Below are 18,542 nucleotides of genomic sequence, written 5' to 3'. Positions count from 1 at the left end.
GATTACATATTATCTGTTTTGGCATAAAAATCTGTATTTTTAGTTTTTGTTCCTTCAATGAATATATGTGATATGTAAAAGATAGAAAATAAAGTATAAGTCAAGAGCTTAAATTTTACATAATTTATTTCTACTGTGAAAAAAGATTGATGCCTTACCATTAGAGAATTCCTTTGTTTTCTAGGGGGAAAAATGTATTTTGCTTTTTACTTAGTTTTTGCAAATAAAATATTAAACTATTTCTAGAGTAGTGATCATTGCAGTATTTTTATATATCTCATTGATGTGTTTTTATTAAATCTACTGATAGAAAAAGAAGTACAATATAGGGGAAAACTGAAGTAACCAGTGAAAGACTAGCAGGCAAAATATAGTATTATATGATCTTGAGAATAAAGTCAAAATAGAAAATTATAAATAATAATCCATTAGCATAACACTTAGATTGCTACATACTTCATAGTTTGCATTTTGAACTATTGATTTGGCATAAGTATTAATTATAACCTAAATAATGCATGTCAGCCCTTTTTGTCTGCCTAGCAAAATCCTCCTCTGTTTGAACTTTTCCTTTTCTTTCTGTATGCCTGTACTTGAGCAGGTGAATGATAACTGAAAAAAATCACATCAGTGGATTGATTGACTTGACTTTAAATTCATGATCACAGTCTTCAAATAGGCACTGCTGTAGTCTGAAAATTTGTTTACCACAAATTCACATGTTGAAACCCTTACTCCCAAGGTGATGGTACTAGGAAGCAGGGCCTTTGGGAGGTGATTAGGTTGTTGGGGTGGAGCCCTCATGAATAAGATTAGTTTCCTTATGTAAGAGACTCAAGAGATTCCTTGCCCTTTCCACCATGTGAGGTTGTAGTGAGAAGACGACATCCATCAATCAGTGAGGAAGTGGGCCCTCATCAGACACTGAATTTTCCAGTGCCTTGATCTTGGTCTTGCCAGCCCTCAGAAGTATGAGAAATAAATTTCTGTTTATGCCACCCAGTTTGTGGTATTTTGCTATAGCAGCCCGAATGGACTAAGGCAATCAATATTGCTTTGTATTTCTACTCTGTCTCTTTGGCAAACTCCCTTTCCACTTTTCAAGAGGACTTTTTCACTCCCACTCTTAGTTAATGTCTTTTATAATTCACTGAGAATAGAAGCTGCTGGGTTAGTCTTCCTCATTTTCCTACCCTCAAACATTGTACACACCTTCTCCATCCTTCCTTTCTCATTGGAGATGTTGTCCCTCTTCCTGTGACAGGCTGTTCCCTTCCTTTATTCTCTGACTTCCATTCTCTCATCTTCTCAATGCCTTTTCTCTCTGGGCTATCCCTTACAATTGGCCTATCCTTGATGGCATACACAACATTGTAGCATTCATAATATTGTAAAAATCTCTCCATCTCTCAGATCCCAACTTCGCCATTTCTCTGCTTCCTTTCATGGCTGTTCACATGTGCTGTCATCTACTTCCTTATTTCCCATTTTGTCTTTACAGTCTCCGGTATGGCCTCAGTCTCTCCATTATACCAAAACTAACCTGATAAGGTCCCCATAGGTCCTGTATGTTGTCAAATCCAATGGATTCTTCTTTGTCCTTGTTTTATTGAACTCTCAGTAACATTCCATACACTTCTGTTTGAAATACTATTTTTTTTCATATTTCTGTGGCACCACTTTCTCCTAATTTTCCTTCCATTTCACTGGCCAAACCATTTTTGAACTTCTTTTCTGGCTTTTTTTGCCTCTACATGACTTCTAAAAGTTGGCATACTCTAGAGCTTGATCCTGGAAATTCTGTTTCTCTTTTTGTCGTTCCCTTAGGGTTGTTTATTACCTCAGCATAGCCTACCCAATCTGGACTAATACTAGCTCATGTCTTTAGATATGTCCATGTAATGGAATACTCTAATGAAAAATTAATGATTTTTAAATACAGAATAATTCAGTATGATTACAAATCATACTAAAGTATGAAATGACATACTAAAGTATCAAAAGCAACTCAAGAAGAAATAGAAAATCTGGGTAGACGTATGGCAATATCATTGAATTTAGTAACCTAAAACCTTCCAAGAACTAAAAAGCCCAGGACCAGAAGGCTTCACTGGTGTATTCTCCAAGACATTCAAAGAGGAATTAATGCCAATTCTTATCAAATTCTTCCCCAAAATAGGAAAGAAGGGAGTACACCCTTATTCTTTGAGGCTAGTGTTTGTTATTAGTATAACAAAGTCAGAAAAGATATCACAAACTGCAGACCAGTAACCCTTATGAACATCTATGCAAAATCCTCACAAAATCCTAGCAAACAGAATCCAGCAACATATTAAAGAATAATATGCTACAATCAACTGGATTTATCCCATCAATGCAAAGTCAATTTAATATATGTAAGGAAATAAATGTACTACACACACACACACACACACACATACACACACACACATACACACAGTGGTCCCTTGGTATACATAGGGCATTGGTTCCAGGACCCTCCTGTACATACCAAAATGAATGCATACTCAGTGACTGCAGAACCAACATGTATACAAGAAGTTAGCCCTCCATACTCAAGTTTTGCATACCTCAAATACTATACTTTTGGTCCACGTTTGGTTGAAAAAAATTCAGTTGTAAGTGGACTCGAGCAGTGCAACACTATGTTATTCAAAGGTCAGCTGTGTATCCAGAATATAACTCTTACAACTCAACAATAAAATGACAACTGAATTTTAAAATCTGCAAAGGGATTTGAATAGGTATTTCTCCTAAGAAACTATAGAAATGGCTAATAAGCACATGAAAAGATATTCAACATCATTAGTCATTAGGGAAATGCACATCAAAATCACAATGACATATTGCTTTGCACATACTAGGATGGCTATAATATTAATAATTTTAAAAGGACAATAACAAGTTGGTATGATAGGGAGAAATTGGAACCCTCATACATTGCTGGTGGGAATATAAAGTTGTGTAGCTGATGTGGAAAACAATTTAACAGTTCCTCAAAAAGCTTAATAGCGTTACCATATGACTTAGCATGCCTAGGCATATACACAAGAGAATTGAAAACCGATGTCTACACAAAACTTTTACACGAATGTTGATAACAGCATTTATAATAGCCAAAAAAGTAGAAACGACCTAAGTATCCATCAACTAGTGAATGGATAAACAAAATGTGATATATTCATACAACGAAATACTATTCATTCATAAAAAGGAATGAAGTACTGATACATGCTACAACATGGATAAATTTTGAAAACATACTAATTAGAAGCCAAACACGAAAGGCAACATATAGTTTGACTCCATTTGTATGAAATGTCCAGAATAGGCGAATCCATAAAGATGTGAAGTACATTAGCAGTTTCCAGGGTATAGGGAGAAGAGGGAATCAAGAGTGAGGAGTGACTGCTAAAAGGTACTTTTTGGGGTGATGAAACTGTCCTGGAATTAGATAGTGACAATGGTTGCATAACACTGAATATACTAAAGACCACTGAATTTTACTCTTTTTAAGATGACAAATTTTAAGTTATATAAATTTTATCTGAATAAATATAAATTACAAAAAAATAATTGGCCAGTTTATATGTCTTAAATTTAGATTTTGAGATCCTATTGTGATGTTGTGATTTAAAGATACCACCGTCAGCCTCTTTGAAAATCAGAAGGTGAGACATATTTTTCTTGAACCTGGCAATAACACTGATACGTAATTGTCCAATCTTGGAATATTTATCAGTTTTCATTTTGTATAGACTTTAGACTTTACAATAAATATATAAATAAAATTCAGAGTCACATAATAATATTGAATACTTGCAGAAGATCAGTTAATTTTTCCTATTTAGCTAAATATGCTGTTTATGTAATACTATAAATAGGCCTATGTATGGTTACTTTTGGGCTATAATTGTATTTAAGCAAAATTATCTATCATCTTGAAAATACATATTTATTTCTCCTCACAGAGAATGTGCTTTTGGAGATAGATGATATAATTATGTATTTTTATAGGTCCAAATATAAAGTTACTATAAATTAGCTGAGAAATAAATATGATATTCATATTAATCACAGCATGCTAGTCTATCAAATCCAATTAATATTAATGCCAGGAAATGTTAAAAATAAAAACTTTCTAGCACGGATAATTCAATAAATAAAAAATAAACGGTACTAAGCTTACGAAAATGAGCTGAGTTGGGGAATATTTTTGGTAGAGCCAAAAGTAGTCATATGAAATATTTGTTTGTTTTGAGGGGATATAGCATTCTTTAACAAAATATTTTCTTATTGCATATTTAAAACAGTGAAAGTCTAAGCCAGTCCAGGATTTTCAAAGTTTATAGCTTTGCCACCAGCAAATTAATTTACTTGAATATTCTCTTTGTTTTCATCAATGTCAAGATCTGAAATACCACTGGAGTAAACATCAGTTGTCACCTACTAAAAGCAAAATGACAAGAAACAAGAGGGCAAGCCAGTCAAAAGTTGGGTCTCCTGTGTTGAGATGCTATGAGTCTTTCTAGGTATATCATCTATACAGGAGCCTAATCTGCAGGTAAGAGCTGGCTGCTGTTTTGCTAGCCAGACCTCCAGTGGAATATAAAATACTAATGAGGATTGAACTGAAATAGAAAAATGCATTTGCTTTTGAAGCCAAGTCTTAAAAAGGAACCCAAAGATTTGATTAGTATTCCATGTAGTTGCAATATGTATTTAATTACACACCAGGAATTTTTCTTGCTTAAAACTGTATTAATTTCTTTCATAAACAAAGACATAAGCAAGACAAACATTAAAAATCCAAAAATGTGCTGCTAAAAAAGAAAATAACAAAAACACCACATCAAGGTACCCTTTCTCTATGCTGAATCTTATAAAAAAGAAAATTACTTATCCACTGAGTATTAACAGGTTAAATAATTAATCATATAATAACAAACATTAATAGCATTTGCATTAACCAAAAAATGTGCAAACACACTCTTATGATATGTCAAAAGACTGTCTTTGCAAGTGATAAATCATTAGCCCTGGTGTTGCTCTTGGTAAACTCAGGTCTCTGGGGATGGTGCAGAATTAGTATCACTTCCTTCTTTCTGTGTGATGATGGCGGGGTGAGGCTAGTGCCATTTCTATCATAAATAAAATTTTCATATATGTGGACAAATTTATGGATTTTTACTGCATTTTTGATAGGTTTATTCCTGCACCAATAACCAATGTTTTAATTTTTATAGCTTTATATTAACTCTTGAAATATGGGACACAGTGCTCCATTTTATTTTCTTCATTTAGAGTGCCTTAGCCATTCTTGGCTTTTTGCTGCTGCACAAATAGCAACTTTTATTTCTCAGTTTAATAGAGAATCAACTTATATTTCTCCAACAGCTATGGGGAATATGGTTGGGATTACTTTGCATCTATATATCAATTTGGGGAGAACTGATATCTTTATGATACTGAATAATCCAAATCATAGCATGTTATATTTTCCCTATTCAGCTAGGATAGTTTTAATGTCTTTCAAAAAAATTTTATAATTTTCTCCATATATATCTAAGAAAACTTCAGTATGTTTATTCCTAAGAAAGTTATAGTTATTATTAATAGTGTAAATGGCATTTATTTTTAATTACATTTTATTTGTTGCTGTATATAAAAACTGAATTAATTTCTATATGCAGCAATTAAAAACTGGATATCCATATGGAGAAAAGGAAACTAAACCCCTATCTCTCACCATATATAAAAAGCAACTCAAGATGAATTAAAGACTTAAATGTAAGAACCTACCACTAGGTAGGTATTTTATAGATAGGCTTTATTAAATTAAGAAAATTCCCTTCTGTTTCTGGTATGTTAGGATTATTTTAAATTATGAATGAGTATTTAATTTTATCAAATTTTTTTCTATATCTATGTAGATAACCATATACATTCCCCTTTTATTTGCATAATGTAGGGAATTCAAAATGTCAAAACAACCTTGCATTTCTAGAATAAACCCAATGATCATAATACACTATTCTTTTTTTATATCTTTTTGTTTGATATGGTAATATTTTATTTAGGATTTTTGTTTCTTTGACATAAGAAAGGTTGCTTTGTAATTTTATTTTCTTTTAATGTCCTTGTCAGGTTTTGGTAGCAGGATAATACTGGCCTCATAAAAAAATTGGTGTATATATTCTCCTTTTCTGTTGTCTGGAAGTTTGTGTAACATTGTTTTTACTTCTTCCTTGTATGTTTAGAAGAATTCCAAGTGAAGCCAACTAGACTTGGATATGTCTTTGCGGGAAGGTTTTAAAGATTCAATTTTTAAAATAGATGTATGACTATTCAGATGTTCTATTTCTTCTTGTGTCAGTTTTGGTAAAGTTTGTTATTCAAGGTATATGTCTATTTCATCTAAATTTTTTGTCATAATGTTCTCCTTACTATCCTCTTATATTTTTAATGTCTGTGGACCTGGTATTGGTAATTTGTGTTTTCCTTCTTTTTTCTTTCTTGGTTAGTCTTGCTAAGAATTATAGATTTTAATTAGTCTTTTCAAAGAACCTATTTTCTCCTTTCTTGAAGTGGAAGCTTGTATCATTGATTTTTAGACTGTTTTCTGTTATAATATATTCATTTAATGTGTTCATATTTCACAGGTTTAGCTATATCCATAAGTTTGTATATGTCATATGTTCCTTATCTTTTACTTCAAAGTATTTATTAATTTCCATTGTGATTTTTGTATTTGACCCATAGATTATTTAGAAGTATATTTCCAAACATGTGCCTGTTTCCTAGTTACCTTTGTATTACTGATTTCAAGCTTAATTCCACTGTAACCAGAAAAATATGTCTATATATCCTTTTATATTTATTCATACTTGCTTTGTGATCCAACATATGGTCTATTGTGGTAAATTGTTCTCTTTAGACTTAGAAATGATGTGTTTTCTATATTTATTGGGTACAGTGTTCTGCATATGGTGAGAAGATACATTTTGTTAATCTTGTTCCAATCATCTGTAGCCCTTCTGATTTTTAATCTGCATAATATATCAGCTACTGACAGATACTTGTTAAACATTTTAAATATGACTGTGGATTTGTCTATATTTCTTTTTAGTTTTGTCAGGTTTTGCTTTATATGTGTTTTGGGGGTTCTTTTTTTTTAGGACCCATGAAAACAAACACTGGATGCTTTATATATTTTAAGGCTATTTCTAGATATTTAAATTCTATTTATAAGATTTCTTCTTTGAACTGTGAGTTACTTAAAAGTATGCTACTTGTATTTTTGCGAGTTTTTAGCAAGGGAGTGAGGCTATCAATATGTTTCTTCAAAAGAATAATCAATGAGGGTACCTTTCCTTCTGCAGTACCCTCTGATGTCTCTCTGTCTCCTGTTCCCATTTATAAAAAGAAACTGTGAACTTACCAGTTAAGCCAATCACTGATATATGAACTGCTGGCAGCTCCCATTGCTTTGACTCCATGGTCAACTAAGCTAAATTCTCACAGCATATTGAGGTACCATTCATATTGTTCTCTTATCCTTCTTTCCCAAACCCTGGATTGGGGGGCTTGGATTCTGTTGCCTCTGACTGATTTTTTAATACTATCAACAGCATATGGCTTTAATCTCTAAAAGATCTTGGTGTCTTATATACCAGAAATAATCTGATTTTACTTACCAAAATGACTATATCTCAAAGTGAGTTATGGTACTTAATCACATTAACGAGTATAAGCAAGTATGTCACATTGATTTCCAGCTTTCAGTTTTCTGAGATAAAATGTGGACCCTTTTTTCTGAATAGATGTTGCAACTTTCCTTCTAGATGGCTTCTTGAACAAAATAAGAAAGCAATTTTTTTGCTTGGTAGAAATTCTGCTGTTTTTAAAGGTCTCCATAATCTGGAGCCTCAACTTAGTGTAAAACTCTTGAGTTTGGTTTATACCCAATAGCCCCAAAGAAGTTGTCATTGAATTTTGGTGGTCGGCAGAGGAATTATTGGAATAAAAATATCACAGCTTCTGTGCTGTGTGCAGATCCTCACTGAGTGTGATGAAGGAATTACTCTCTAAGCGAGCACATATTCTGAGCAATTAGGCTAAGTGCCAAAACCATTAAGGCTCAAATGCCAAGTGCCTGTAGGGAGGGTTCTGTTACAGGATTTAGCAACCAACCCTTGGCTCACTTACCAGAGGGTGGCACTCCAGGCTTCCTGATCGCCGTGCCAGCCTGGCTGAGACTCAGCAGTTGCCACCCGGCCACTTCTGGCTTCTAGACATTCTCCCCAGCACTGCCTTTGTCTCCACCCTTCTTGCCCATCTGCCCTCCATCTGCCTGCCACTTGAGCAGTAGGTGCACAGTCGGGGACACCTTACAAGTTGAGTCATGACACCCGGCTGACACATTACATTCACCTTCCCTGTGCCTCCACCCCCCACCAACCCTTCTCCAGCTTGGCAGCTTGAAAGGAAAGGGCTGCCAATGCCTGTTTCATAACATCTCAGGGGCCTCCATTCAGAGGCTTTTGGAGCCTCCTGGCACTCAAGGAAAGTGGGCATGCGGGTGGGGTAGCGGGAGCCACTCAGGGGGCTATGGACATCCAGGCACCCCTGGCCTGCACCCAGAAAAACCTGGGGGAACAAGAGTGGCCTTTGTAACTGCAAAATTTCATCAAGATGAGCTGAAAATCTGGTTCTGCCATTTCCCCATCCCACACCGCTCCCCCCCACCCCCCACCCCAAAACCAGAGCAGTGGAATATCTTAAAATTTGACTTTTCTCCAGAACTGAGGCTCTTTATTTGTTAGAGCTGAGCATTTGGTCCAAGATTTTCTAATTCTTTCTGTGGGAACTTGAATCAGCACCCCCTCCCCAGGCTCCCACGGAAGAAGCAGATGGGGATCTTGGCGAGGGCTGGAAGTCCAGGACTTGGACAGGTTGAGAGTTCTATTTGCCAGGCTGAATTGCTTGTAATTAAAAAGCTTATCCTCCTCCTTTTTTGCACTTCTGAACTTATCTGAGGAATCAACAGAGTGTTTAATCATGCGTAGAAACAAATCTGTCCATATAAGTGAAAATCTGCATTTGAAGTCAGGGGCTTACCAGCACGGATGAGTCATGGAGGCTGGTGAGGGTGAAGTCTTACATCTCCCCTGTTGACTTGACGTTTCTTGTTTCAAAGGGCAATGGGGCATGATCAGTGTCTGTGCACGGACTAGGGCTGAGCTATGCAGCTCTTCTTTCTCCCCTTCCTCACCTCTTTCCTTCCTCCGTCTCCTTGCCTAAGCTGTGCCTACATTAAGCACTCTGCATGTTTGGGGTCTTGTTAGTGACACTCGCTGACACCAGATTGTTAATGTTTATCTGTTTTCTAATACTGAAAAGAAAATAACTCATTAGTCTTGACATTTTAATGTGTGAGGGTTTTGAGACAAAAATTAACTTTCCTTCTTCCGGACTAAGTTGTGCTAATTGCCAGATTGTGCTCATGTTAGAAAATTGATAACAAAGTGAGGCATGACCACCTGTGGCTCTTGGGGTAATGAGGGCTCTGGGTTATTGTCAGAAATCACTGGTTTTTCTTTAAAATGTTCCAAAGGAGGTGGGTAGCTGAGATTTTTCTCCTTTCAGGAGTGCTTGTAGGGGGCATTGATGATTTTCAGGATGCAAATGGAGGTGGCAGTAGCAAGAAGCATTGAAGTTGGTGCACCACCTGTTGGAAAGCGAAGTGTTCTGTGTGTGTGTGTGTGTGTGTGTGTGTACACGCATGCACGCTAATGGGGAAAGCATTTGCTGAATCTAACCAGAGCCTGGTTGTGTGCAAATTTGGGGGGACTGGAGGAAGATGTTACTTGTATGGACTCCCTTACAGAGTAGCAAGGACTTTTACTGCTAATTGGAAGTATTTCGCCCCATAGTCACGCTCTGATTCTTAGATTTCCCGTTACACAGGCAAACAGCCCCAACTCCGGCTCTGAATTCTGCCATGAAGGCTACCAGGCATGAAAAGTCCCAATTTTACAGCTTGCTTGGGTAGCAATGCCAGGGTGAACTCTGGAGATAGAAAAGGGATAGGGAAGGTTTTCCCTAAACTAGATCTCTGGCTTCCAAAATGGAGACCTCCTGGCGGAAGATGAAACTTGGTTCCATTTAGTCAGTCTCAACTGTGAGCCATCATCCCGTGAGAGCAGACGTGAGCTGGGCGTTCGACATGCCACCCTTTAGAAACCAAGGTCTCCTTCTGTGTAGGTAGCACTGCCAGGCACTCTCGGATCCCATACACTCACATTCATTTATGCACCTTTTTTTTTTCTTGCAATTTAACACACGTCTGTCTATCTCCTTCACACTCACGCACAATGAGATTTAGTAACCCATTTTAATGAGGCAATTATATTTTAACTCTATTATGTGCAATTATGCGCTCTCTTAAATTGCCTCAGCTGGGGCGCCCTGGTGTTGCTATCTCACTGGCACTTACCTGCTGGCCCCTGGGGGCAGCTGGGGGCAGCTGGGCCTTGAACACTGACACCCCTCCTGCCCCTGCTGCTGCTCCACAGGTGGCTTAGTGCTGCCACAGGGCAGGGACAATTGCAATTTCCTGGCCCACCCAGTGGAGCTCTTGATTGCTGTGTGGGTGGCCTGGATCTTTCTCATCTGCTTTGCTCTACTGGCAGGATTGTTTATCCAGGCCCCAGAGCTCCAGGTAGTCCTCCAGCTTGGAGGGGCCAGAAAAACAAACTTGGGTAATCATAGCCATGCACCTTTGTCTGATGTTTTTTTCTTTTTAGTCATCTAGGCTTTAGGCTCCTGGGGGTACGAGTGGGAGTGGGAGGGGGAGGCCCCTGATGCGCCCATCCTATATTTGCAGTTAGGTCTCAGTGGTAACTTTAAAAAAAAGTTTTAATTATGTGATATCTGCTTCTTTCGAAATAATGTATCTGATTTATATATTAGCCACAAAGCATTACGAAGTGGGCACCCATGGACGTCACCACCCAACTTAATAACTAGAATACCCTCCATACTTTTGCATCTACATGTGTGTATGTATTACATGCCCCCTGCATAGCCTAGAGGGAGCCATTCTGCTTGAATTTTGTCTTTTCCTTTCATGTGATATTTTAACTTTGATCACATATATATGTATCCCTATACATTTTTTTTTTAGTTTTGTTTATTAAGGTGATACCCTTCTGTAAGTTGCCTTCTGTAACTTTCTTCTCCATTTAGTGCAATGTTAAAGAATCATTGCTGCAACTACATAGAGTTGTGGTTCATTCATCTTTACTGCTGTATGATATTCTACTGTGTGACAAGTTATTCATCTTCCCGCTGTAAGGTTTTAAGAAAGGAGTCCACAGGGGGGGCAGCGCAGCCAAAAGTCAAAGTACCTTCCCGGGTTTCGGCACCAAATGTAAGGCTTTTTTGGATTGGCCGGCACCAGAGAAAGAAAGATGAGCAGAGTTGAAAGGGATAAGTAAAGAGGCTTTATTGGGGCACTCCTGGGTGAGGGTAAGGAGTCCCAAGAGAGAGACCCGGGCGAGATTTTCGGGTCCTGGGAGAGAGAGAGAGGGAGACCCGAAAAGTCACATCGCCCAGAAGTCTGAGTGGGTTTATATATGCTTTTAGGGCTGGGGGTAGGGGTTTCTTTGGCAGGAAGATTTATGGTGGGGAGAGCAAGGAATTGTCCCTTGCAGTTTTAGGACGGGTATTGAAAAATAGGAGGGGCCGGTGGTATGTGTGGACTCCAGGAACCGAGACTCTTATCAGGGTAACCATCCAGGTGTGGTCGTCCTTTAACTTAGCTGGGCCTTGCAGGCATTGTCCTTGGCAGGTCTCGTGGGCTTCTTCTTTTTCCATTAGGGAGGGGAGGGGTGCCCGCCACCAGCCTTACACCGGCCAAATGCATTTTTGAGCTTTTCTAGGGTGTTTTGTGTGTTTGTTTGTTTTTTATTTATTTTTGTTTTTTTAATTTCAATAGATTTAGGGGTAGAAGTGTTTTTTGCTACATGGATGAATTACATAATGCTCAAGTCAGGGCTTTTAGTGTATCCATCACCAAAAGAGTGTGCATTGTACCTGATAGGTAATTGTTTATCCCTTATCTCCTCTCACCCTCCCCACTTCTTGGTTTCCAGTGTCCATTACACCACTTTATAACCATATATACCCATCCTTTAGCTCTCACTTATAAGTGGGAACATGTAATGTTTGTTTTTCCATTCCTGAGATACTTCACTTAGGATAACGGTCTCCAGTTCCATCCAAGTTGCTGCAAAAGACATTATTTCATTCCTTTTTATGGCTGAGTAGTACTCCATGATATATATACACTATATTTTCTTTACCCATACATCAGTTGATGGGCACTTTGGTTGATTCCGTATCTTTGCAATTGTAAATTATGCTGCAATAAACCTTCGAGTACAGGTCTTTTTGATATAATGACTTCTTTTTCTTTGGGTGGATAGCTAGTAGTGGGATTGCTGGATCTACTTTTAGTTTTTCGAGGTCTACTTTTAGTTCTTTGAGTAACAGTAGGTCTACTTTTAGTTCCTTGAGGAATCTCCATACTGTTTTCCATAGAGGTTGTACTAGTTTAAATTCCCACCAACAGTGTATACACATTCTCCTTTCACAGCACCAATTTGTTTCTTTTGAATTATGAACAATGCTTCCATAACATTCCCGTGTACACATACTTGGGTAAATGCATGAGAATTTCTCTACCTGGGAGTGGAATTTCTAGGCTATAGAGCATGAGAATGTTCAAGATTATAAAAGAGTACCAAATTGTCTTCCAAGGTGATTGAACCAACTTATACTCCCTTCAGCCAGGCAGTATCTTTTTCAATTTTCCAGATTCCCACAGTGTTCTTTGTCCAATGGTTAAGAGCAGTTTTTGGATATGAATTCTAGCTGTTGGCTATGGAACCTTGGAAGAATTAGCCACTCTTTCTAAGTCTCAGTTTTTACATCTGCAAAGTGGGGATTATCAATTGCAGTAAGGCATAGGTTTATCGTGAGAATTAAAATAATCTATGCGAAGCCAAATAATCTAGCACAGTGCCAAACACACAATAGTGTCCAATAACTATTAGCATTGATTATTTTGTGTTAAAACCAGAACTAAGAGAGGAGGGAAATGTTTGAATACACTGCTACTATGGTCTGAATGTTTATGTCCCCCCCAAGTTCAAATATTGAAACCCAACTCTTCAGGTGATATTATTTGGGGGGCAGGGTGGGGGTGGCTTTGGTAGCTGATTAGGTCATGAGGGTGGTTCCCTCATGAAGGAGATCGTGCCCTTATAAAAGAAGTTTGAGAGAGATTGTCCTCCCCTTCTGCCATGCAAGGAACAGCTAGAATGTGCTGTCTTTGAAGCAGAGAACAAGCCCTCAACAGATCCTGAACCTGCTGATGCCATGATCTTGGACTTCCCAGTCCCTAGAACTGTGAGCAGTAAATTTCTGTTGTTTATAAATGACCTAGTCTAAGATATTTTGTTATAGCAGCCCAAACTGACTAAAACAAGTACCTAACATCTATCTAGTGGTCATGTTGGTGGACTCCTTGCCTTGTGAAAATACAGCAGCCTCCAATAGCCTAGTGCCTTAACATTATCAAGCATAGTTAATCTAAAGTCCTTGTGCTGTTGTTTAGGATGTTTGCTACTTAGTACTGTTCACAATTTAAATCTGTCCTGCAAAGATAATTAGAGATCAATATCAGAAGGTAAAAATATTTTCTGGTTTGTATCACAGATGGCAATTTGGTAATTTACCTAATTAACACCTACTACTCCTGCTGTTGTCTTGTAGATGTTAGTTGGGTTTCCTCTTTGGGCTTCAGTGGAACGCCATTGCCCTCAGCACTCCATGAGACAGCACATGCCACCCCCAGGCCCCCTCACATTGAGGGAGCTGTCTTTAGAGACAGCCAACGGTGATGCCAAGAGCAGCCAACATTCGCACGGGGCTTTCACAAAGCACATGCATGTATGGCTTCTCATTAGCCTCCCCACTGAGGCCCTCAAATTTTCATGTTATTTCTAGTCTCATTTTTACAGATAACAAAACAGAGTTGGAGACAATTAAGTGATTTGTCTTACATGACAGAAGCTTGACTAAAGCCCAGGCTTCTGTCACTGGATTCAATATTTTTTTTCCACTGCCTCACCCTGCCGTACTGTATTATGCTCCATAGTATGTGTTTATTTACTTTTCCTTTCAATGCCATTTAATTTAATCCATTTGATTATATTAAAAAGAAAAAGAAACCCATTCGTGTCTCCAGAGGTGGCTGTAGCCATTAGTCAGAATACAGAACAAAGTTCACTGTCAAATTTACTTTAAGAGGAATGGTTCAAGAATTAATTGCAAAAGGCTTATTTGAAATTAAAAGGGCTTAAGATCATGGGCTTTCATTTCTCCCAATCAAGTTTTAATTACTGAAAAGTGTAGTAACAACTGAAGCGTGTAGATACTGCACTCTTTATTGCTGAGAGGATTTTTTTCAAAAGAGCTCCCACTGCCTCATTGCCTTCTCTTCTTGTTTCTACAAGACCTCACTTGATAATATTCATTGTCTTTTTAGTGTTCACTTTCATTACAAAAACTTCTGCATTCTCTGGGGCTCACGCATTAGCTGCTCCTCGAGTTGTACGTAGCAAGAGATCAATCCAGGCAGACACAGGTGCCCGCCACCCCCACACACCAGCAGGGAGAAAGCCTGCCCGGCTCAGGGTCATTCCACACAAGGCTGATGGGCAGAGCCACTGGTTGCAGGGCCTGTCTTCTGCATATCGCTCCGCAGGTAACAGCCCCAGCCATCTTTCTGGCTTGTTTCCTGCAGGTACTGAGAGGCATTTGCTCCACTCAAGTCATACTATAAGATTTCCAAGCCCTGCTTTGTCCACTGTCTCCACATTGGACAAGATTAGCCAGGTGTGTTTGTCCCAGAGGCACCTGGGTGGACTTAGAGTGAGGGTGTGTGTGTCAGCTTCTCCCCAGGGCTCCCAGTGAGCCCCTCCCTGCTGCTCCGTCCAGTCACTTGTCATCACAGCGAGCTTGTGACTGGACCAGGAGCACAGAGTCAAGGAAGTGCATTGGCCCAGGAGGACAGTCCCCTGCAGGAGGACAGTCAGGATTTCACCCCTCATTTTGCCTGCTTCCTTGGTGTGGAGCACCTTTAACCCCACTGGTCCTTTCTTACTTGCCCAAGGAAGATACTACAAATACACAGTTTACCCACCATGCCAAATTATTCTGAGCATCCCCCGAAAATAATAACCTGAGAGCTTGATTGCATAAAATAACTGAAAAGCGTATATGATCTTACAGTTATCAAAATTGCTTGTGGGCCTTTATCCCACCCTCTGCCTGTAAGAGTCACTATTTTGTTTACCTATTCAACAAATTTCCGATGCCCATCAGGTTCCTGGCACTGTACTCAGCGCTGGGGAAAAAGCAGTGAGCAAGGTGGGGTGAGAAGGTTGAAGCCTGGCACAGAGCAGAAATAATACTTCTGTGTCTTTTACAGCAACTTGCGTGGAACTGGAGACCATTATCCTAAGTGAAATATCTCAGGAATGGAAAAACGAACTCCACGTGTACTCACGAATAACTGGGAACTAAACGACGGGCACACACAGGCACAAAGAGATGGAAAGGACATTGGAAACCAAGAAGGGGGAAGGATGGGAGGGAGATGAGCTGTAAAAACTTACCTGGTGGGTACAATGAACACTATTCTGGTGATGGGCACACTAAAAGCCCCAACTTAAACATTATACAGTGTATCCATGTAACAAACTCATTTGTATCCCCTTAATGTTTTGAAATAAATAAATTAATTAAATAAAAGAATGAACATGTTTTTTTTAAAAAAGCACTTCCACCTTCTCATTCTAAAACTGCCTTCCAAAGTAAGCACGAATCCCTCAGCCCCCTCTGCAGGTCTCCCTGGCAAGGCCCTGCCCTCCTCTCCGAGTTGGGTGCTGGTCCTCACAGCACGCCCGGCCTGACTAGCCCCTGCGCACGTGTCGGAAGATAGGTGTTCCCTGAACACATTGTGTGTTTCAGCTGTGCTCACGCCATTTCCCGAAATGTCTTCCCTTGCCCGAGTTTTGCTTAAACTTTTACAATATGTCATCAGACTTTTCCTGATTTCCTCTACTGACCCACTGGTGCCTTTCCCACCTCTGAGCCTCTCCACAATATGTTGTACCTGCTTCATGTTATAATTCTTTGCATATTTTATTCAGTAAACATCTCCTGGGGCCCACGATGTGCCAGGCATTTGGTTCAGCACTGAGCATCCTACGATAAACCAAAAAGACAGAATTCCTGCCGCCAGGGAGCTCATAGTCTTAATTCCTCAGCTCTCCATTGTTTGAGGGACAAGCCTGGGTCTTTCTCACCTTTGTGTTCTTTGCAGGGACATCAGTCCCGCAATACCGGTTGGACTGACTTGTTAAAGTCAGAAGAGCTATGAACACCTGACGCAGACTTTCCTACAGTTCCCTGGCACCGTGGTGTCCCATCCTGGGTCGTCTATTTCCTGGCCCAGAGGCTCTTATTGGGCTCCCGTCTTGGCCTGAGAGCTCCGTTCTTGGCCTCTTAAGGATGGTCCAAGCAACCAAGTACTTGCTTCACCTTTGGTCTCTTTATAAAGCAGAAAGACATCCCTCTTCCAATTGCCTTGGGCTCTCTTGCCCCTGTAGAAGAACAGAAGGATTTTACAAAGCATCAGTTACCCTAGCCAGCGGCTCTAGTCACAGAGCAGTTACTAGCCGGTGGAGATCTGCACTCCTTCCATTGTCCCAGCACTGTTTCGTTTCTGTGCACCTGCCACTTTGGGTCTCCAATGTGGGGCCAGGCACTTTGTGTATTTTATGTCTCATCCTGACATCAGCCCAATGAGGTGCAGGTGGGTCCCGCTGTTTTTCAGAAGAGAACCAGGAAGGTCTGGGAGGTGAAGAGACTTGCCCCAGTGGCACAGCGGCACCAAAGTCATTTCAGTCCACCCCCTGTTTTTCTTACCTCTCCGCCTTTCCTCCGTCCTAATGCCGGGAAGGGAAAAGGAGCAAATCTGTCTCCAAAGGCAACCAGAGGGAGGAGACTGGCCTTCCCAGGGTGCAGATCATTTGGGCTATTTACAAATGCTTGTTTCTTGGGAAGAGGCTCAGACCTGGGTGGAAGCAGCAACAAGCACTTTCCAAATCAGCTTCCTTGGCAGTTTCGGCAGAAAGATCTTCCTGTGATCTTAAGCACCGGAGATTGTCTATTTCTGGGGCTTCTGAAAAAAAGAAAGAGATTTTATGCTATTTATACATTTTTCCACTAGCAACCAACAAGGATGGGGCACCACAGTTCCCAATTATTAGAACCTGATTATCGGTTTCTACCTATGCTTGGATTGGAACAAGAGAGAAACAAAACAAAGGCCCTGAACTAAGGATTGTATGATTTTAGGCGGACAGTGCCCAGGTAGTAAAAGAGCCCGGCCACAGTCACCTGTCAGTTACTGCATTGAGAGAGAGTAGTCACAAGAATGTAGAAATTCTGCTCCAGCCTGACTTCAGTCGGGATTCTTTTAAAGCTGGTAGTTTTGTGGAAATAGGTTAATTCTTTTTTATGACTTAAGTTCCACCCACCTCGTGATCAGCTACTTACTGCTTAAAAGTCAATGCATTTCCTTAGAATTAAAAAATGCTGTGGTTAGCCCATGTAAAACTCATCATGCTGCACCCTAATTGGTCCAGATGGAAATGGAAGTTATAAATCATTGACATTTTCATTTACATTTCTTTTATTTACCCCATTATGTCTAAATTTTGGCTGCAATGAACCTAAAAATTACCCACACAAGGGAACATGACGTTGGCAGAAGTTTGGGTAGAAATCCACACGAGCGTGTGGTGTGTGCTGAACAAACAGGCTCCGGAGCGGCCCCGCGGTTCACAGCGCAGGATTGTCTAATTGCAGGGAGGGCCCAGCTGACTGCTCCCCTGACTATATTTAGGGGGCAAATCAGGGTGTGCTATTTATAGCATGCTCATCAGTAGGCCCCAAGTTCACATCTGTCAAAGGGAACCTTATCGTGACTTTCAAAGTTCTCCACGTTCTCTCTTCTTTCCCAAACTGCATATAATTTTTAAATGTTGTGAATGTATTGCACATTTTGAAAGCTGCTTTTTGCCCATGAAAAGTCATTTTCTATAAACTGTTAGGCCAATTGTTTCTGATGTTTACAGCAGAATAGAAGATATACATTAAATGTGGTTTTGAAAAAAAAAATTGAGAACCATAATATTTGTACAACTTAGGCTCAAAAGCTCTTCTGTTTGATCTGTGGTTTTGGATATTAAAAAATTTCACTTCTATAGATTGTTATACTGGTTCTTTTATAAATCTTGTTTGTAATTATATTTACTTTTACTAGTGGTTTGGGGAAGAACTCAATATTTTTATTTGTAGGTAGTTTAAAAAGATGAAAA

The 18,542-nt window shown here is 39.4% G+C and overlaps 1 protein-coding gene across 1 annotated transcript in view; it reads left to right on the top strand.

Annotated features, from left to right (window-relative positions):
* COG6 (component of oligomeric golgi complex 6) overlaps positions 1-18,542 on the top strand; it is an 89,284-nt gene that overhangs the window by 57,893 nt on the left and 12,849 nt on the right. The gene's annotated exons all lie outside the window — the stretch shown is intronic.

The sequence above is a fragment of the Eulemur rufifrons genome, chromosome 4, assembly GCF_041146395.1.
Source record: "Eulemur rufifrons isolate Redbay chromosome 4, OSU_ERuf_1, whole genome shotgun sequence".
In the NCBI taxonomy this organism is placed as follows: Eukaryota; Metazoa; Chordata; class Mammalia; order Primates; family Lemuridae; genus Eulemur; species Eulemur rufifrons.
Note: the sequence above shows the minus strand (reverse complement) of the source record. Positions and strands in the feature narration are given on the sequence as shown.